Below are 22,197 nucleotides of genomic sequence, written 5' to 3'. Positions count from 1 at the left end.
CTACTGTTGCTGCGGCCAGCTTCTTCAGCCCCTTGACACCCCTCTACCCTCCCTGCTGCTACCAGCAGCTTCTTTGCATCAGGGGCCCCCCAAAAATGTGGGTTGTTTATATGTAGATTTACAACAGAAGTTTAGTAGCATGTGCATACCTTAATTTGACTGGGTGCAATTAAAGTCAGAGTAGAATGCACTCACAGCAGATCTGCAAGCTGTCTTAAAGAAATTATTCCTTATTTTTGAGCAGTCTTTAAACTCAAACAGTAAAAATAAGAACAAGGGTGGCTGGATGGTTACATTGTAGTCCTAGAGAGCTAAGAGATCTAGTTGCGTTCCTAGCACTGTGATTCTCAGGTGCTGGGGTACCTTAGTGTGCCTTGAGATCCTTTAAAGCGTATTGTGGGGTATCAAGAAACATTTGCACTGTTAGATGTGCAGACGTGATTCACAAGATAAACCCAGAGATTTCAAATAGGAGCCCAAAGAGTTAAAAACATCCTGATCTGTTGTGATTTTTCTGAGATCTGTGCAACAGAAAAAATGCTCTATTATGTTTCTGTAGTCAAAAAATGAAAGAAAACTAAAAGCTGGAATTTACCAAGGAGTACCTTGAGTCTAAAAAGTTGAGATTCATTGTACAAGCATCACCACAAATATCTAGTGGACCTTGGACAAAGTCATCTACAGCCACATATTCAAAAGTGGCCACAGGTTAGGGTGCCTGAATTTTCGGGGCTCCAAATTGAAACACTTTGAAATTAATTTTCTAAAAGGTTGGATGCCTGGGAAATGTTGACTGTTGAAGCAACCAAAACCTGTGGCCACTTTTGACATGCTTTATTCTTAATTTTTAAGTGCATTAGTTTCCCTGTGTATAGAGTGGGAAGAATACTGTAATACCTGCCACACACAGGTGTGAGACTTAACTTCTGAATGTTTGCAAAGGAGCTTGAAGTTCTCAAATAGACAGATGTACAAAATAATTATTTTATATTTGAACAATCTCTTATCTCTCATTTAGTATTCTCTCTCATTTAGTATTTAATTCTTCAGGAAGAAGTAAAGATCCATATTCTTTCATTCCTAAGATAAAGCTTTGATGTTAAAAGTATTCTGCAGTTGCTGTGATTGCCTCTAGCAGAAATAAGTCACATGCCTACATTCTTAAAAACTGGTTTCCTAAAGAACATGTACAAAATACGTGTTGGAGCATAACAACTTTTTAGGCTGACTTAATCCTGTCTTTGGTGTGTATCCACCTACCTGGGTGTTAATTATTGTACAAATTGTACAGCAGTATAGGTTGTAGCTGTGTTGGTCTAAGAACATAGGCAGACAAGATTCTGTGGGTAAATCCAGTATCTTTTATTAGACTAACTAAAATTTTAGTTGGTCTAGTAAAAGATATCAGATTTACCCACAGAACCTTGTCTGCCTATGTCCAAATGTATACATTTAGTAAGCAAAGTTATAAATTAATAAACACAAAGGAGTGAATAATAAATAAATCAGCTTTGCTATAACTTGTAAATTCTGTTTTTATGAGTTAGCAGTGTCATATGTATAATCAATAAAGATCAAACTTTCCCACAGTAGTGTATAGTATAATAGTAGCTACACTTTTATTAACATATTTGGTAGGAAAATCACTTGTTGTTACCAAAAATTAAGTTACGTGAGAGAAAATATAGTGGAAGAGTCATGTAGCAGGTACATGAATTCCAGTATTTTGAGATTATGTAGGCTCTCAAGGAAGAGCAGGTCTTCAATTTGCAGGAGACAGAAATTAAGAAGCCTCTTTCCTGCTTCTCTGGCCCCATTTCTAGCAAGGGATCTATAGGGTGCATCTACACACGCACTTTACTGTAGAGCAGGCCTTAAAGGAAGAGTGTGTCAGCGTCGCCAACCACAACTGCCAGTCAGGGACTGCCCGCAAGTCCATGCCCTTTATGCAGCAGCTGTATTACATCCTCATGCCCTGGGACCCTGAGCCATCTAGTCAGACACGGGCAGCCTGACTGAGCCTTCACTTTGACCTGGCACCCAGGGTGATGTGCCACCAGGGGAGGGCCCCTCAGCCCACCAGGAGCTCATTCCACTGTACTCCCCACCCCAGCCTCCTTCAGCAGCTCTGGAGGCACTTGTACACATGGTTGTGTTGCAGGGCTGGGCACTTTTAAAAGTGCCCAGTGCTGTGGTGCGTACGTTTGTATAGACAGCAAAAGGCATGTCAGTGCTGAGAAAATAGCAGCAGTGTTCATTTGAATTAAAACACATCAAAGATGGTTTAGTTCAAAAGCACACCACCACCATTTTCTCAGAGCTGATGTACATTTCACGGTTTATACAAATGGATGCAATACACTGCCAGGTGCATCAGCTTGCTTGCAAAGTTGATTCTATTAATCGAGTCTGTTTCAATGCACCAGATTTCAGTATGTGTATAAATGCCCTAAGAGCCCAGGCCAGTGCCTGCCCTGCCAATTCTGCATATTTAGCCCCACCCAGGAGATCAGGCTGGCCATGGCACTGCTGGCCACCAGCAGTGCCAGCTCCTCCCCAGAGGGGGCCCCAGTCTGGGAAGCTGGATACCACATCCCTGCACCACTGGGAGCCACATATCCTCACTGCCAGCAGGGACCAACTCAGGCTGCTGGGTACATCTTCCACACCCACCTGGTTAGCTCTACACTGTGGGGAGAGCCCTCCCTGATATTGCCCCTGCCCCCACTCCCCGCCAGGCCCACCCATGCTCCCCTTGGCCCCTGGAGCCCCCCAACACTATGCAGGGAGGCAGAAGACAGTGTAAACCTATTCTGAGCAGCCTGTGCCCCCACAGCTAGGCGGGCACAGGCCTCATACACACCAAGCAACAGGCTGATGCTGGCAGCAATGTCCCCCTTGGCTAAGAGGGGCAGGGATGTGTAGTGCAGCCACAGGTAGCCCTCCAGGTGGTAGCAGAGGATGCAGTGCAGGGTGGGCTTGCCCGCCACACTGTCAAAGCTCAGGGTTCTGTGCCAGGTTCACATGTGTGCCTGGGGCACCATGGCAATCATCATCAGCAGGGCATACTGGGTTGGGCACCCCTCAGTCCATGCCAACAGCTCCTCACACCACTTACAACAGGGGCATGCTCTGGCCCTTGCAGAATAAGCAGGGACAAAGGGCTCAGCCAGTGGCCACCTGTGCTAGGGCCTTCTTCACTGACTTACCATGCTCTGTAGGCACCTGTGCACACACAGCCCCTGATCTGAGGCCGGACAGCGCACAGGCCCCTGGCACAGAGCATCTTATCTCAGAAATGTTGCAAACGCTCACAAACAAGCTCTTTCTCCTAGCTCTGTAAGACCTGCAGTTACACACAGGGGAGAGGCACCAGTTGGCAGCCAGGATGTACTGTCAGGGTCACTGCCAGCCTCAGCTAGGGCCCTATAGATGTGCTGGCTCTGGTAGTGCAGGACCCAGGGCCAGATGCAGCTGCTGGACTGGCTGGTCACAATGGCCAAGAAGAGCCTGGCAGATGTGCAGGCCTAATGTACAGAGGGCTTTGCTTATGAGGCCAGGGATTAGCACAAGGAAGCTAGGGACCAGCACAAGGCAGAGAGGGACTGGTGGAGGGACCAAGCAAACCAGGAGTTCAGGGACAGGCTCATGGCTCTGGAGAAGAGTTATGTGGAAGCCACAGCCCCACTAGCTCCCTGGCAGCTGCCCACCACCCAGCAGTAGGCCCCCTGTGGCTGGGCCTGAGCTGAGGTGCAGCAGTGCGTCCACCAGCCAAGAGCCCCTGCCCTGGCCCCCACCCTGGGTTCCCTGCCACCTAGCCCCGCTGCTGGCCCAGCCCTGCTGCTTGCCCCAACCCCATTTGGCCCTAGATCATGATCTGCCTGCAGCAGGGCCAGGACTGCAGGACGGGGAGATGGGTGCACTAGCAGAGCAGTGCCTGCCATCATCCCCGGGCAAGCTCCCCACCCACCAGCCTCACTGCAGTGTGTGCTCCTGTCGGGGTGCAGCCAGAGGCTGGGGTGCTGGGGTTCTGTACCCAGGCTTTACCCTCTAGGCGCCTCTACCCCAGGACAGCAACAGCACTGGATAGGCTCTATGTGGGAAAAAGGGTGTTTTATTGGCACTGTGTGGGGTAGGGAAGTGGAGATCTTGGGGGAGGAAGGGGTTGGCAGCTGGTGTGGAGGGAGTGGGGACAGGCTCTGTTGATGGGGAGGGAGAGGAGCAAAGCGCTTTTTGAGGAACTGTGTTTGTGATGGGGAATAGAGTGCTATTTGAAGAACTGTACACAGTGAGCCTGGTGCTTGGGGGTACACGGTGGGGCGAGGGTCCATGTGTGGCTGTTCATGCAGGGTAGAGAGGGGAGTGCAAGAAGAGGTGGTTGGCCAGTGCCTCATGCACCAGGTACTCTGGTCCTCATTAGCAGATGAGCAGCTTGCACCTCAGTGGGGTGGGTGTGTTGCTGTCACAGCTGGTGCTCCTGGTGCTAGGTGTCCTCCACCTGCTGCCTCTCCTCCCCCCGGGCCTTGCAGCATGCAGGCTGTGGCGATGACCTGGGGGATGTTGACCTCTGTGACCATGAGGCAGATTGTGAGGATATGCCACTGTCCTTTCAGTTGTCCGAAGGCACACTCCACCAGTGTGTGGGTCTGGCCCAGGCACTGGTTGAAATGTGTCTGGTGAGAGTCCAGCTGGCCCATGTAAGGCTGCATGAGCCAGGGGAAGAGAGGGTAGGCAGGCCTCTTGATGAGGAGGGACCACAACCAGCTGGAGGTCTGGTACCCCCCCATGTGAAATGCCTGCTCTCCACCAGGGCAGGCAGACCAGAGTTGTGGAAGATGTGGGCATTGTGGACACTGCCCGCCCAATCAGCACTTACACTGGTGAAGGTGTTGGGGTGGTCTGTAATGCCCTGGAACACAATGCAGTGGAAGCCACGCTGGTTGTAGTAGGGGTGGGTGTTAGGGGACAGGCAGATAATGGGGATATGGGTCCCATCCAGGGCCCTGATCCACTAAGGGAAGCCCAGGGTACGGAACCCCACCACCATCACCACCAGGGGGTCATGCACATGGAACACGATGTGCCCAGCACGTCCTGGAGGTCACCACACACTTCCAACACAGACACCCCAGTTGCCTTGCCCACACCAAAGAGGTGGCTGATGCAGTGGAGGCTGACAGGCGTGGCCCGCTTGAGCAGGGCAATGGCCAGCTGGGTGTCTGTGGGGAGGGGCCACCACATGGTGGTATTCTGTTGCTCCAGGTGTGGGTGGAGCTGCATGAGGAGGTCCTGGATGGTAGCCTGGGTCTGGAATGACTTGAGCCACTGCTTGTTGTGCAGCCACTAGTTTTGGCTGGCTAGGCTAGCTGACAGACGGCAGGGGTGGAGGCTCAGGAATGTGTGAATGGCCCCAGTGGTGGCATCCAGGAGCGCATCATTGCTGTTCCAACCCAGTTCAATGTCCTGGATGCACACATAAACATGGCACCCAAAAGTAATTAAGTCCGGCGCTATAAGCCCCAAAGTTTATTGCATCACATTATTATTTATGCACATATAGATATGCCCGCTGGTAAGTAAAGTACAATAATGCTAGCATACCTACAGAAGTTTCCCTCAGAAAGACTAATTAGGTCAGAGTGGTGACAAAAAGGATAGATTCGAGGAGTAGATATTTGGATTTCATTTAGATTCTACATTATATATTTGCACTGCACCCTTCATTCTGTAGAGTTCAGAGTGCTTTAAGAACTAAAGATTAGACCCTGGTGTTGAAAGGCCTGATCCCTCATTAAGCCAGTGGAGATGCTCAGTATCAGTACTTTAGGGTGCAGAATACCTGGGTCAAGAACTATAGATCTAACCCAGACAAAACTTCTACCCATCTAACAAAACAGAGACCCCATTCAGCTTGAAGCACCAAAATAATAAGTGGCCACATTGCCTAAAGAGCTGGCACAACAAAAAAGAAGCTCTTGGATTCTGAAAACTTTTGAGGGACTGGCACAGAGTACTGAATGCTTAGAAATCCGGGCCAACATCAAAAATTACAATGTATTTTTATTAGAACTAAATTAAAGTTTAGGCCAAAAATTATGAGATTTTTAAAATTTAAATTAAATGTTAATTTTAAGGGTGTTTTAATGTAAAATCAAAATGGAAAATTTGGGCAATGGTTAGCTTTTTGATGAAAACATGAAAAAAACCAAACAAGAAAAAAAAGGAAAAAACAGAAATGTTCTTTTTAACTCTTTTTGTGGGAAAGAAAATATTTCCTAATCAGCTCAAATTTTGTATGTATATTGAAATAACAGAAAGTTTAAATAAGCCATTCTGATCTGCATGTGCCTACAGTGAGTAAACAAAATCATATTGTTGTATTTCCTATCCCCTCCTTTCTGCTCATAATGCTCACTCATTCTGTCACATACTATTTCACTTATAAGCTCTGAAAGAGAAAGACCATGTATTTATCTGTTTCATGAGATGCACCTAGCACATATTTAGTAGCTGTCATACAGAACAATAACACACCAAAATTCCATCCCTCAATGTACTAAAAAGCATGTGTGTTAAATGCAAATATGTATTTGATGGATTTGATTAGTGAAGAGCTAATGACAAACAGAGAAGTATGCAATTTATTTGTTAACATAAAAATGTCGTATTGGGTCAGACCAATGATCCATCTAGCCCAGTATCCTGCCTCCAACAAGCCATAGGATGCTTTAGAGGGGGAGTATTCAAATAGGGCATATCTAGACTGATCCATCCCCTGCCATATCCTTCCTGGCATTAACTGTCAACCATTGTTTCAACAGACAATCATGTCTTAGGGCCCAGTTCAGTATGATCAGGAAGAGCAGAAAGGGGTGTGCTTCAACCATCTGTAATGGGTTTGAAAAAATAACAGACCCTTCACAGTCCAGTCCAACTCCTCTTACTTAGCCAAGTAAGACTGAGTCACTCAACTAAAGTCCCATGCATTAACTAGCAGTGGCCACACGATGCTTGCAGAGCATGTGTCACACAATCTAATCTACTGTGCAGTAAAGCATTACTGTCTACACATACAGGTGCTTAATGTGCAGTAATTTTACCTGCATTTGCAAGTAGTAAACATACTACTCAGTACAGCCAAACAGCATCAATTGCACATGTAGACACACCCTGCGGGAAGGTTTTGGGTTGCCTACGTGACAGAAGCAGGTGACAGGACTGGTTAATTTCCCTTGCACATATGCATGCTTTTCCTTTCCCTGGTCAGACTTTTGTACATATGTAAGTGTGGGATAATGAGTAATGTCCCCCGTGTCATCTACCAGTGATGGTGTAGAGCACAGGACATAAGATATGCACCTTGACACCATACTCGTACAACATAGAGGACCTGAGCAAGCATAGGATACAAGCTGCAAACACTGCTACACACAGAAACAAGGCATAGAAAAAGACTGAACAACTGACTAGCATGTGGCACATAACTGCAACCCTGTAGAGCCAAACAGTTCTTTGTAACCAATATATAGTAGCTCTTACAAACTCTTGGCTCATGTAGTGACTACTGACCAGAATGTCCTGTAGCATACTGGCAGCAAGTTGTGTACCAATGTATGCAGGTGAAGACAGGGAGAGGAGTAGAGTCTGTTACACAGTGGACACGTCTACACGTGCATATTAATGCGATGCAATAACCTCTGACACTTATCGTACTGGAGTCTATTGCTCCTGGGTGCCACGTTTACATGTGTGCCCAGGACTGCAGAATGTTGAACCAGGTCAGAGAGGCCCTGGCTGGCAGGGGGTAAAGGGGTCAGCCTGCCAGCCTGGGGCTGTTCCCCCCAGCTCAATGTGCCAGCAGGCAGCCTTACACTGAAGCACCCTCATGCCTATGATTAACTGGTACCTTCTAAGACTGGGGGGCGCACCATGGCAGCGAGCAGGGACCACCTGCAGACGCTGGTGTCAGTGGTGACGAGTGGGGACCACCCACAGATGCCAGTGGTGGTGGTGGTGGTGGTGGTGGTAAGTGGGGGGTGGATGCAAGTGGCGACTGCCCACAGAAGCCAGTGGCAGCCAATCTCAGGGGCGGGGCACATGCCCGCCCTACATGTCACCTATGCTCATGCCCCAGCCAGCCAGGGCAGCATCGACCCATGCTCTGCTGCAGAGTAAAAAACATGTAGACAGTGACAAGGGCACCTTCCAGGCCCAGTACTAGTCTGGCCCTGCCCTTGTCTCTGGGCAAACCACCCGCCTTGTTGATAAGTGGTTATCATGTCAGATCAGCAGGAGGCTGCCCTTCATGTGCACAAATGACCACACTCCTACCATCTCTACATGTGTCCCATGGCTCGCTGATGTCTCACAGTACGTTCCATCTCTGGTTCTAAGCTGAGTCAAACTGGACACATAGTAGTGTCTCTCCCACTCTGCCTTCTCAGGCCACACACACACCACACCCTCTCAACAGGGTCTCTTGCACACTGCCTATCCAGGCTATACTCGCTCCACCCTACTCGAAGAGATCCTCAGGCTTTTCTCTCCACCCCTTGATCAGCCCTGGCGTGGTCTTTTGGGCCTCTCCCATGACCCCCACCCAAACAAGACTGAGTGACTGCCTACTTCACCCCTGGCCCTCACTGGATCACTACACCCCTCTCTTGGGCCTCAACTCTTGCCCGTTACACTAGGGCCTGAGGTCTTCCACCCCTTAGGACTCAGCTGCTCTTCCCTGAACTTAACTGGCCCCCCAACTCCGCCCAGCAATTCTCAGGGCCCTGGGTCTTATACTCACTTGGGCTCAGATGCTCTTCTTTGAGTGTGCCTGGCCCACCTCCAGGGTCCAACATCCCATGGGACTCAAGCACATCTCAATAAGCTTGCCTGCCCCCATTAACTCTCCTGGTAACCCACCCAACTGACCTGACACCAGGGAGGATCTCAGCCCTGGTATTTATGTGGCCCTGCCCTGCCACAGGCAGGACCACCAGGCCTCCCTATCCTGGCAGGCTACAGTTTTAGGTCATGCCCAGGACCAATGAGGTCTCCTCCTTCCCCATAGCTTCACCCTTACCTCCAAGTTGTTCCAGGGGCCAGAGCTCTGCAGGGCAATGTTTCCTCCACCCTGGCTGATTTCACACTACTCTGCTCTTATAAAAGGGTGTTCTGTCACAAAGACATACCACATTTATTGCAGAGCTAATTAGTCTACTCCACAGTAAACATCTCATGTAGACAGTCCCAGTATACTATAACTACTCTGTGTATTGTGCCTGTAGGATATTCCTAGGTACATACTGTGTATATCCTGTGTATAAAAAAAGAATATTTTGCAATAAGAAGGGTCTTTGCTATTCAGCAGGTAGCTGTTTTCCCAGAATTTTTTACTTTATGCAGTACAATCCCTTATTGTTATTTGTAAGACTCTTCTAATCTTGGTACATTAATCCATTTCACATGTTTAATTGTTCTTACCTAAATTACCTTCTTATTGTCATAAAACCGATGCATATGCATTAACATGAGAGAGACATATCAGTAAAAACAATTTGAAAAATTAAGACATTATAATAGAAAAAAAATCCATCTTTGAATATTAATTAACACAAGAAGATAAGTGGCCTGTATTTTGTGTAGTCTGGGATTAAATAATTGGAATAATAATGAATGAATAATAAAGCTAACAGAACTAGTAAGGAACAAAACTTTCTGCCTCACAGCTATGTGCTCCCCTATGAAAGCCATCTTGTGAAGGGAATGTCACTCAGAATTCCAGCTCAAGGGAGTTTCCTTCTCCTTGTCATTTCTTTGCAAGCCACTTCCCCACCAGTAGTGATTTTCCTTTTTGTAATCCAGTATGTCTCAAAAACCACAAATTTTGGGACACTGGTCAAGGTTCAGGGCAAAGATACAACTTTACTGCTGTTCCCTGAAGACCTTTTGTCATGGGTCACCTCTGTTTACTAGCACAACCTAGTAGATCGAGCATCAGTACCTCCCAAAGGGATTTCTAATGGGAAGGCAAAACTGCCTGCAGGAGCATGCCAAAGAAAACAACTGCTCCCAGATTTCACCCTTTTTCATTACTGGTTCCATTTAAACCCCATAGTAGGCCCGTAGACTGACGTCTCCAAGCATGGGGGTAGACTGAACTGAGCTTTCTCTTGCCACAATAACAGTGATTTACAATGGAAGCTTATGGAAGTGGGATGTGAGGAATATGGCTAGTCCAGGGGTGGGCCAAATGTGGCCCGGGGGCCAAATGCAGCCTGCCAGGCCATTCTATCTTGCCCATGGAGCCCCTAAAAAAATTTAGAAAATTAATATTAATCTGCCCTGGGCTGCCTGTCACGCTGCCATTGATGGCTTGCTGAAACTCAGTAAGTGGGCCTCTGCCCAAAATAATTGCCCACCCCAGGGCTAGTTTCTTATAGTACCATAAAACATCAAGTCATTTGTATGTTCTCATAACAAACTTGTAAGCTGACATCTCCAATAAAAACCCAGTTGTAGAGCCTTTTGAATATAAATCAGATAAAAATCTAAAACCCCTCAAATAAATTAATTCTAATCACTTACTTTTCTTTTTTCATGCAGTTGTCATTGCATCTGAACTGAAGCCATACAGTTCTTGTATGTATACTGTATGAGCAGGAACTGGCTTGCATGTTTTCTTACCTAAAACATGATATTGGGTAAAACTGAAGATTTGTACTGAAATTCAATCATTAAAAAAAAGTGCCTACATTGGCTATGTTAAATAATAATTTATAATGAAGAAAAGATTTATAATTATAAAAGTAATTTATAATTAAGATAAGATTGATGGTTAAGATTTTCAAAAGCAACCTGTGAGTTTGAGTGTGTCATTATTTTTTGTACCCTACTTGAAATGCCTAGGATGAGCTTGGTTTTATCAAGGTGGGTATTCACTCAGGCTTTTCTAAAACTCAAACCCTTTAAGATGCTTCATGTTAGCTACCTGAAATCACTAGTCATTTTAGAAAACCTGGGCCAACATTTTTCCAAGTAGCATTTTTAATTATTTTCATTGAGAAAACAGACTGGAAACAAATATTCTTTCTTTTGAAGGTTATTTTTTGCTCAGTGTAGGTTATGCACTGATCACAAACAATATGCAATTAAAACTCAAAACTCAAAAAGATTTTTCTACCTCTTGTTTTAGACATCTTACAAACAGTAGCACGAAGAGCCACAGCTGAACTACTGGACTAGATTTACCACTGGGCTTTTTAAAAAAACCCAGTGACACAAAAGATCAGAACCACATTTCAAGAAACTGTAATAGACATCCAAAGACTTTGCTTTCTTACTGAAACAAGAGTTAATATACCACTACAACTGCAAGTACAGTATACACAAGGAGAAAGATACATACAGGTACTAATGCAGCAACAGCCCTTCACCTCACTTCTGCCTGCCTGCAATATGAAATGAATAAATTAGTTTTTAATCTGAATGTTGTTTCTATAATAATAATAATATCCACTAATGGGACATGGATTAATTTTCTATGTGGCACTGAAAACACTGTAAAAAGGAAACTGCATTTTCATTCATCTTTAATTTGCAACCAAATCCCATAATAAGCCCCCTCATTTGAACTTTTCCTTGTGTTGGCCTGAAAATTAGCCAAGTTTAATCTCAAGGTTTAAGATGAACTCTTCTGCAAGGTTTGAATAAAATCAATCACACCGTTATGAAGTTACAAAAAATTACTAATTACCTAGATTAGAAGGTCTCTGTGTCCCGCTAGCTTCAAAGAGGCTTGTTATCACCATTGAAAACTTTCTGTCATTAAATCTCTGGGAATTCAAGCATAGGCTATGTGTGAAGAAATAAAGAGAAGCTTATAATTAAGCAGAGGAAAACATTGTAGAATTAGTAATTCCACTGAGCTTCCTAAAACCAAGGATTATTCTTATGCAGAAAGGCAAGCAAATGGGCAGACAAAACTGCATAATCTTTACTGTGAGGTTACTCCTTTGTATGGGTATCAAGGCATATTAAAATCTCCTTACAGTGAACTGTACAGAAATAAACACTCAAAAGGAAGGTAGGTAAGGGAAGATTAGTACACAATATACTCAGAAGTCATATAGTACGAACCATTAAATAAATGCAAACTGTTGCAAACCATATTTCTACAACAAGCTTAACCCTTCTCATACAAAGCTGCTAACTGTGTATCTAGCAAGGATACGATCCTGCCATAACAATAACTTTTGAAATCACTACCTGCACATCAAAATGGAATCATTATATACACATGTAGACTGAATCTACTGCCCATTAGCATGCTTTTTGCTTGATGTGCTGTTACTATGATGTTATATGACATATTTTCTTACAGCTGATCAAATGCTTAAGATGGAGGAAGAAAGGATCAAATGGCAAAGTGTGATGCAATTAGAAAGAAATGAATGACTTCAACCTCTTCCCAGGGACAATTTTTCTATTACAATGCTTTCAAATGCTATCCCCATGTGTTAGAAGAGAGAAGTCTCTAATAATTAGCTGGTAATCACTTCAGCAGGAATAAAGCTATCTACATAGTCTTTCATGACATACAATGAGAAATGTGCCTGCTCAACTAGCTTCCATTTCCATGGTAATTCCTCCACGGTGCTGGGACTGTGGTCTCACCTTATTCATATTCTTCCTGTTTGTCCAATGAAGGGGTGTCAAAGATACAGTTTACAGGTTGGATATGGTCTGTGGATCCCTATTATCTGGCCCCCAGTGCTAGCTGGGGCTTTGGTTTGGATCCACATGCCACTGTGTCATGTATCCACATGCTGTACAGAAAGTGCAAGGCCAGCCTAGTGCACTTTGGAAGCAGTGCTTGGGAGCGTTCTGGGGCACGCAATGCCAGCTGGACTCTGGGCCAGTCCAGGGCACATGCTGCTGTTGTGCTCCAGCTCAGTCCCAGGAGCATATTGCCAGCTGCACTTTGAGTCAGTTGGGACCATGCACTGCTGGCTGTGCTCCAGGCCAGTTCAGGGCAAACACTGCCTGAGGGGCTGGCTTGTGCAGCTTGAGGACCAGTCCAGCACCACTCATCCAGCTCATGGTTTGACCCCCTGATCCAATTTCTTTCAAGCTTTACATAACAACGAATCACACATTTATTAGCATACACTTCCACCACAAGACAACAAAATGCATCATCCTTTCTAGTTAGAGTTAAAACCAGATTCTACTAAAGTCAATGGGAAACACTTTCATGAATTTCAATATGACCACAGTTTGGCTCTGAAAGAATAGTACAAAAGGAGTCAACACAGGCTTTCAGCATAATAGATGATGTCACAGTGCAGGTGCATGAGAGGAGGATCTAGAACCAGGATGCAAAAAGAACTGCCTACATCATCAGGTAGTTAAGTAAACATCCAACCCACTGTGTAAGTGTCAAAAAATAATGTAGCTTGGAAATAGATTTTCATTTTGTATTTCCAACACCAATTAGTTTAAAAAGCTGAAATATAGTCTTGTTTTATATTAACAATCTGTGTACTATTTTGTTCATGGTTAAAATACTCAGTGGCCACATCTACACCAGATGCTGACGGCACAGTTGTTACTGCGCAGTCATTTAGTACTCGCAAGTACTAAATGACTACACAGTAATGAGCATTATTGAGCAGCAGCAGCCCTTCACAGCTTCCTGGTGATGCTGACTGCACTGTAGCTTATCACTACTGCACAGTAGTGTCACACCAGAGTTTGTGCCCCATGACACTACTGCGCAGTAGTAACAAGGTACTGCGCAGTAAGCATCTCGTGTAGATGCAGCAAGTATCAAGCTGATTGCCTCTAGTCAATATTTACAAATACAAGACTCCATGCAACACTATTCTATAACAGTGGCCCTATCTCCTGTGGTACATTACTGTAAATAAGTGTGTTAGATAATCACTAAGGAAATACAGTGTTTGGTTTTTGTTTTAAACGAGATCTCCTTCAGCAAATAAGGAAATGCAGAGCAGAAATTGCTTTTATCAGTTCCAGAAGTTCCTTTTTTGGTGAGCAGTATTCGAGTATTTTGCCAGCTTTGGGACCCTGAACAGCTAACTTGACACTTTGGAGATTTTTTCTTGTGGAGAGCTTTTTCTTGTTTTAAAATGTCAGGCCCATTGCTGTAATACCTGGGAGATGATGAACTCTAAGGCTTGGCCTATACAATATAATCTCATAAATCCGGCGTACTCGGGACCGAGCATCTGCTAGATATTTGAAATTTTTTAAACCCGTGTAGCCAGTTGTGGAGCAGGGTGGTGGGGAGGGAAGCCGCAGCCAGTTCCGGAGCAGCAGCTGCACATGGAACAACGGTGTGGGGTGGTGGATGGCGGCAGCAGCTGCCGCGTACAAGCTTCCCCCAAGCTTCCCCTTGGCAGAGTGGGGGGAGAACGGTGGCCAGTCCTGGAGCAATGCTGGATTTTTGAGAATTCCAGGTTTTTGAGATCCGGATTTATGAGATTATACTGTACTATGAATTTTTTTGCCAGGGTTCTTCCAACAAAACTGTGAATGTAGCCACACTCAGGGTTCCCCTGTGGCAACATAAGCCTTTCTTCATGCCAGCAGAATAACACTAATTCTCCGGGTGAAAGAAGGCTGCTGTTACCACTGAGCAGCTTTCAGGTATCTTTAAGTACATCTGCCACAGTCCCTCCAGTGGCAGGTGTTTCTCCAAGGCCAGCTGTCAGCAGAGCTACACAGACAGAACAGGAGAACTACAGAGCCACGAGGAGGCACATGGATGTATATGGGCTCTGTCAGCTTCCCTATTGTGGCAGAAGCAGCCTCATGTAGGTAAGGTGCAAAAGAATAATATAGAAGTCAAACCTAAATCTTCATAGAACAAATATTCCCCTTTTCATGGTCCTGCATAATACTATAAGGGATTCAGCAGTATCATAGAACAGAACTCATCATAACAATATCTTTTGGACCCAGACATACACTTACACAACTGATCTAAGCAGACCCATAAATACATATTTGTCTCTACCATAAGCTATTTGCATCAGACAGAAACAAGCACATAATGACTTCCTCTGCTTTCATGGCCTCACCTTGCCGCATGGAGGTTTGGCATCTCCACTAGTCAGGAGCAGCTGGCAACAGATGAAAACACAGCAAAACCAAGCATAGAAGCAGCTGGCAGCGCTCAGTGAGAGGGGAAAACACCTCTTGCCTTCAAATGCTATTGTTGTAGAGGCAACTGCTTCTGGAAACAATGTAGGAAGTAGCCTTCAACTGCCTGTCCTCTAAATGCTACTGCACATGAACAGCAACTCTTCTAATAGTCCTCTGCTTGAATGTAACCTGCCCCTTTTTTCTTATTGGACAGGTGCTAATTGATCCAAGCCCACTGCATTGAGGAGGGTTGAGAGAAGGAACTGAGAAACAAGTGGCACAGACCATACCAACACCTAAACAGAGGAGATATATAGATTTCTGCTGTCAGCTATGGAGACCTACCCCAAAAAGTGGGGTGGTAGAGAATTGGGTGTCAGAAGTTCGGGACAGTGAAAATCAGCTTCTCTCTCAGGGCTTGAGGATGGAGAGAAGTTGGGGGGAACAAAAAGAAGCAGCAGGCCTGTATGACAAAAATGGAAAAAAGGGGTGTGACCTTGGAAATAGTAGAAAAGTGAACAACTGGTGCCTGCAGAGAATGGGGGGGGGGGGAGGCACCATTTGTAGTCAGTGGTGAGCAGCAAGTGGGGACTGGCTACAGACACTGGTGTGGTGTCAGCAGTGGGGCAGTGGTGCCAGCGACAGTGAGTGGGGACCGCCTGCAGATGCCGGTGGTGGCATCAGTGGCTGGGGGGAGGGTTGTGAGTGGTGACAGCCTATAGAATCCAGCATTGGCCAATCTCGGGGGGGGGGAGGCACATACCCCCTCCCCTCCTCCTACATGTCGCCTATGGATGTGGGTGAGGAGGGAAGGAGCAGTCTGGCTGGCAGAGGTAAATAGCATGAGCCTGTAGGAAGGCAGAGGCAGGGACATGTGGTATGGACATAGGTGAGAGACAAGGAAAAGTACCTGGAGACTGGAACAAGGGCTAGGGCGATGACAAAAACAGTGAGGCAGGCTTGGTGTGAAGGAGAGGGCAAGGATATCAGCAAGAAGATAGGCAAAGAAATGTGCTTGCGATTAAGAAAGGCCACAGGCCTTGGGAAGGGTGAGAGAGAGAATAGTATTATAAGCTGGTACGTGGCATAAACGAAGTAGAGTAGGCTTGGTGGAAAAGCACTGTTTGAATAGTGGCGTAGGCCCAGGTAAATACAAGAGGAAAGTGTTGTGCATTTCTGAAGCAAGGAGAGAAGTTGCATCAGTGTGGGGCAAAAAAGAAACATGTGCTTGGGCAAGCACTGTCCTCTAGCATTTAGGCAAGCAAATGCAGAAATGCCAAGTGAAAGAAGGCGGCTAGATTGGCTTTCACGATCCTACAGCAAGCTCCACAGACTCTGTCTGCATGGAACACATTTCAAAACTGGGGCACTACGCTAGGAGACAAGGGGATCTCTCTTTACTAGCAAGCTAGTATTTAAGGAGAGAAATCCATTGCCTAGGTGATCGATGTATGCAAGTTCAAAGAAACTTCTGGAAAAAGTAGTTTTTAATGACCAAAATGTTCATTCAGGAAACAGAGTTCCATAAATATTGGATAAAACTTCAGTGTGTAATAGGTATTAACAGGTCATGCTGTTCCCAAGTACCCTGTGTAAATATCTTAGTATAAATGCTAACTATAGCCGATGTCATTACATTAACCATTTATTCAGTTGCATAAGTCTTTCAGCCAAACTAAGAGGATTAAAAGAAACAAACACATAAATCACTGATTGTTATGTTGCCTCTTCAAGATAGCTGAACAGTGGCATTTGAGGGTTTGTTATTGCTAGCAAGAATCAGTGCATCATCATATCACAATACAAGAATCAGAAATCAGAAACAGGGATGCGCTACCTACCATCACCTTTCATATAATTAACCCAGAGCAAATGTATGCTAAACAAAAGAAACAACCTCAAGTAACATGCATATCACACAACCAGAGAAGCAGCACGCCTACAGGTTTTTCACCTGCAGCTCTCAAAGTGCTCCAGAAGGCAGGCTAGAAATGTAGGTTTATAGACTAAAGCATACATACACACACACGGTATAGAGACGGACACACACAAAGACAGAGAGAGCACGCAAGCTTTTGTAGACTGAAGTTCACTACATCAGATTGCGTGAAAAGATGTGCGAGTCCTTCACAGCATCTGATGAAGCTTCAGCCTGTGAAGGGTTGTGCTCTGTCCATCCCTTTCTCTATGCATATACCCACATACAGATAGATAGAAGAGAGATACGGTGCACTAGTTAACTGTGTTAAATCTGTAGTCAGTCAAAAGACAGGGGACATGCAGACCATTATAGATTAAAGTATCTACATCTACCCACCCACCTATTTATGTATTAGTCTATAAATTAGTTGTGCATCTCCCTTACCTTCTGACTAACCCCTCTAACTCCTTCTCTCGTCTCACAGTACTTTACCTAAATACACCTCCAGCTCCTTGCCACTTAAGCATTATGCATCTCCCTCCAACAGCTAATGGTGTGTATGTGGCCAACATCTTTAATACGGGACCAACTGAGTCGCTGGGAAAAAGTTGTAGGCCAACTATGGGGTGCAGTCACCCTTCTTCGGGCACAGAGAGTGACTGCGCCACGAAGTCGGCCTACAACTTTTCCCAGCTACTCAGCTGGGCTCATCACAGATACCACGGAAGAGCCTTGTTTGCCGACGTCCGCAGACCACGGCCACAACCAACCCCCAGCTTTCGTGACTGCCGCCCACGGTCGGCGCCGCGCCGGTGTGGGGGCAGCCGCCCGCGGTATTAAAGCCTAGGAAAGGACGAGGACGTCGCTCACTAGGAGCGCGACAGACGCGGGAGCAAAAAACCCCACAACGGCCCTTGAGCCCGCCCCCCCGACAGGCAAGCCCTAGACCCAGGGGGCGGGGCACGGGGAGCGGAACCATAGAGGCAGGCGCAGGCGGGCTAGGAGGGCGCTGCTGCGGTCCCTTCCGGCCGCGCCGCCTCGGTGGTTGCTGGAAGTCGGTGCCTTTGATTGGTCCCGAGCAGGCAACCGCGCCAGGAGCTCCGAGACAGCTGGGGACTGCCGCTCCTGTGGGATGCGCCGGAGCCGTTAGCCGGGAGCCGGGCAGGCTGTGAGGTACGCCTCGGCCCGGGGCTTGGGGGCCCGGAGCACTCGGCAGCCGCTGATTGGCTGCGGAGGCGCCGAGCGCGTGGGGAGGAGCGCAGGCTCGAGGGCAGCGCGGGCCGCGGCCGCAGGGGGCGCCCGGGGCTGGACACGCTCCCTGGGCACCCGGCTGTGGCGGCAGTGGGGATGGCCCCGGTGGGAGGGTTCGTCTACACGTGTTGCTAACTGTGCACTAGCCTGATAACACTGCGGGTCACAGCACAAACCAACCGCCTGCTGTACAGCGCTGTTCGGCTGATGTGCAGTGGGCATCACTGAGTAAGCGTCACTCTAGGTACTGCGCGTGCAGGTAGTACCTTAAGGAAGTACTAAAGGAATCTGCAGTATCTAAGGTGCTTTTGTGAACATGTAGATATGGAGAAGCCAGGCAAGAACAGAACTTCAGTGGTCTCTAGTCCAGCCCCTGCTTGAGGCAGAGTCATCACTCTCTGAACCACCCTGTACAACCATAAACTGAACCCTGTGTAAGCCTACATACAACCCTGATGCATGCAGACTACTGCACCATTAGTCTGAAGCAGGGGTGGGCAATTATTTTGGGCAGAGGGCTGCTTACTGAGTTTTGACAAGCCATCAAGGGCCACATGACAGGCAGCTGGGGGCAGATAAGTATTGATTTTTCTGATTCTTTTTAGGGGCCCTGCAGGCCAGATAGAATGGCTTGCGGGCTGCATCTGGCCCACAGGCTATTTTGCCCACCCCTTGTCTGAAATCAAGTAGAAGACCGGGTAGATTCACACCTTGCAAACTAGTCACCGTGTGCGTGTCTGTGTGAGCCTATAATTGCAAGCTTTCTATCAGCGTGTGGGGCCCCATTCACCCAAGGCCGGGGAGAATAACTGCCTGGTATATGATCACTTCTGACCCAGTCCTGTGCTTGCTGCCCCATTTTTCTATGATACCTGTTTTTGCACATCTGTCCGCTCCGAGTTGGTTTGGATATGAATCAGGTCCAAAGATCAGTTGATCAGAATACAATAAGAGCTTCATCATAGGTCTACATGCTTTCCTCTGTCATAAATCAGTTTCCCCTGAAGCTGCTTCCCATGCCCTTATATTAGCTTCCTGGTTTGTTTTTTCTTACTTTCACAAACTTGAATGTAACTATGACTTAGGATAAGCTCCATCTTTCTAAAGTGTGCACTTTGACACTTGCACTGAGAGTCCCTTTGTCTGGTGAACTTTCTCCTTTGAAATATTGGAGAAGGGGAGCAACTGTGTATTAAGGCTAGTTGTTTTTTAATTTGTTTATGGGGTGTCCGTTGGACTTTTGACTGGAACAGGGCAAGAAAATGACATAAGATTTTTCAGTTTCTCTTGTCATCTCTGAGAATGAATGGTAGGTATTCAGTACAGTGATATCAGGTGTTGATTCTTTTTAAGGGAGGTGAGGCATAGGATCTTTTCTTTGAGGATATTTTAATAGTAAGAGAATATATATGTGTATGCTGACAAGCAACTCTGTGCCTGAAAATTGTGAAAGTTATTCAGTAACTTTCCCCTAAGCTTCGGCTCTCTTTTCTGTAGCTAAGCACTTTGTAAAGGCCCTCTACATCTGTCACAGTGCTATAGTTGTAGCTGTATTGGTTTAAGGACATAGGCAGATAAGGTTCTTTGGGTAAATCTGATATTTTTTATTAGACCAACTGAAATAGTTGGAAACTTCTTTCTTTGCAAGCTTTCAGGTACGATACCCTTCATCAGGCTGAGGAAGCATCTGCATTTGGTATGTGCTCTTCTTTTTGCACACTTTAAGAACCATTTCTTTCTAATTAAAACTATTTAAACTCTCCTAGCCACTCCTGTTGATTTTAAGGGCCTGATATACTCCCTTGATTTGCATGTTACTGTATTATAGGCTGGATTTTCACTGCTCTTAAGCCCAAAAAAACAAAAAGGGTGGGGGGGAGTGTAACTTCCTGTGAATTCAGTGGACTTATTCTGGTGCAAATGAGAGGAGAGTCCCGGCCTATCATATGGATTTGGTAGTAACATAGATGCTGTCCCAACCATACAGTTGGTCCAATAAAAGGTATCACCAAAACATCCTTGTCTCTTGAACAATGTGTTTATGACCTAATGGATAGTCTTAAAAGTGGTTTATCCTGTTTATTTTGAAAGGCAATGGGGTGACATACTTTTCCTTTGAAGGATATTGCTCTAGTACTTGTCACCCTGAGGAAGTTTGTCCTGATTCAGCCCACATCTTCCTTTTGATTAACTTGTGTAGTTATTTAACTTAATGGGCATGAAGAGTCCCATGGTACTGGCCATCAAGTGTGTTCATAAATCTTTGTTGGACTGGAGCCTTAAAGGTGAAGAGCAAAAAATAAAAAATCCTTTTACACTTGGTTTTTCCTCTTTCATACTCTCTACAAAGCAAATTCTGACTGCAGTGCACTGTCTTAAAAATATGGATTTTTTTCTGTATTTCATTTATTTTAGTAATTATATTTTATATTTATTTTCTACTTCTATTTTTGTATTTCTTATATTTTAGTTCTCCTAGTGCCTACAGCTTCTATTGTTTGTTGAAACATATGAAATATTCCCCAGATCTTACAGTTAAGGGGAGAAGAACAAAATTGCATCTGCTTTGAATGTACCTTTAATTGCATATGATCATTATGTCATATTGGTAAAAACATGTTCAATTAACTAGAAATTAATATTCAGAATTTCCCTAGTTTTGTTTGTAAATGTTTGAAAAATCTGCTTGTTATAATAGGAAAAGTAGCTGACCATGTCTTGGGAAGTAACTAGCTAAAATGATGATGATGAGTGAACTTTTTCTGCTGGCTTTCTATTTTCTTCTATATTACATTTCAATTTCACATCTTTTGCCTCTGCATCTTCTCTTGTTCACTACCATACTCCACCCTTATTTTGCCAACATTGCTCAGTGTAGTCAGCTTTCTTACTCTCTCCCCTCCTTTGCCAGTTCCTTCCTCGCTGCTGCCTACCTGCCGAACATTCCTGGGCTCTGCAGAGAGGAGGCTGCTGCCAGCACTCAGAACAAAGGGCAGGGTAAGGGCAGCAGCTTCACTGGGGCTTCACTCATTTAATGGGCATGTGCACACACTGTGCACATGCTCAGTAGGGCAACAGTAAGAGCATGTGCAGAAAGAAAAGTGCATGTTTGTAGTATGGGCGGATTGGGCTGTTATACTGGACGAATGCCTGTCAGTGCCAAAGAAGATTTAATGCATGTGTGGGCTCTTATTTTAAAGGTACGTATGCATTCCTGCTGTACTAAAAAGGCACATGCATCACAGATTGGTTTATATTTCTTTTTGTTTCAGGGTTTGCTCACAATAAGGAGGAACAGCAAGAGAGACAAAGATTCAAGGTAAAGCAGCTTGCTTGCTAGGTTTTTTCAAGTGTTGATTCACAATTTCAGATCTCTGAGCATTAAAATATTCAGTGTTTAATTCCCAGATGTAACACAAGTCATTCTTCTTCAACCTTTCTCAGCCTGCTTAACCTACTGACCCAGTTGGCACTACCCCCACCTCCCTCTCATTCCCCTTCACTAGCAGCCTTGTCCATTTTCAGTATTTTCCCTGTACATTTTCAGCCTCTGCTCAGTTTTCTCTAGTCCTCTCCTTAGTTTAGGGTTATAATATTTCAAGTTCCAAAAAAGGACACCTGTCATATGGGGGAGAAGGTGGTATATGACTGTGAGGGGGGCAATGATATGCCGATGTCCTGCCCATTCTGTTGCCCCTCACTCCCAAGCCACATCCCAGCCCTGCTAATGTCCCTCACTCCCAGACCGCAGTACCCTGCCTCCCTGGGCCCTGATGGTGCCCCTAACTCCCAACCTGCAGCCCCTTTCTATCTCTGCTGGTGCCCCTCACTCCCGATCCCCAACCCCCTGGGACTGCCAG

The 22,197-nt window shown here is 45.7% G+C and overlaps 1 protein-coding gene and 1 long non-coding RNA gene across 5 annotated transcripts in view; one reads left to right on the top strand and one right to left on the bottom strand.

Annotated features, from left to right (window-relative positions):
* Nucleotides 1–6,236: 6,236 nt before the first annotated feature.
* On the bottom strand, nt 6,237–17,509 carry LOC109316133. Of its 2 annotated transcripts, none has more exons than XR_002102719.1 (5): nt 17,487–17,509; nt 11,402–11,444; nt 10,582–10,680; nt 7,005–7,010; nt 6,237–6,248 (listed from the first exon to the last, which is right to left on the bottom strand). It is a non-coding gene; the product is annotated as an uncharacterized LOC109316133 (long non-coding RNA). The 2 variants fall into 2 exon arrangements; XR_002102720.1 differs by lacking the exon at nt 17,487–17,509 and adding an exon at nt 15,102–15,274.
* A 582-nt stretch (nt 17,510–18,091) lies between these two features.
* Nucleotides 18,092–22,197, top strand: part of ERGIC2 (ERGIC and golgi 2) — a 38,559-nt gene continuing 34,453 nt past the window's right edge. The window contains exons 1-3 of one of the 3 annotated variants that reach the window (XM_019543538.1): nt 18,092–18,259; nt 21,249–21,334; nt 21,610–21,656. The gene's annotated coding sequence lies outside the window, so the exon portion shown is untranslated. The remainder of the gene's footprint in view (nt 18,260–21,248; nt 21,335–21,609; nt 21,657–22,197) is intronic. The other 2 variants (XM_019543537.1, XM_019543539.1) reach the window with 2 other exon arrangements.

This window comes from Crocodylus porosus, unplaced genomic scaffold (genome assembly GCF_001723895.1).
Source record: "Crocodylus porosus isolate Cpor-Errol unplaced genomic scaffold, CroPor_comp1, whole genome shotgun sequence".
Taxonomy (NCBI): domain Eukaryota; kingdom Metazoa; phylum Chordata; order Crocodylia; family Crocodylidae; genus Crocodylus; species Crocodylus porosus.
This window is presented reverse-complemented; position numbering and strand designations above follow the sequence as displayed.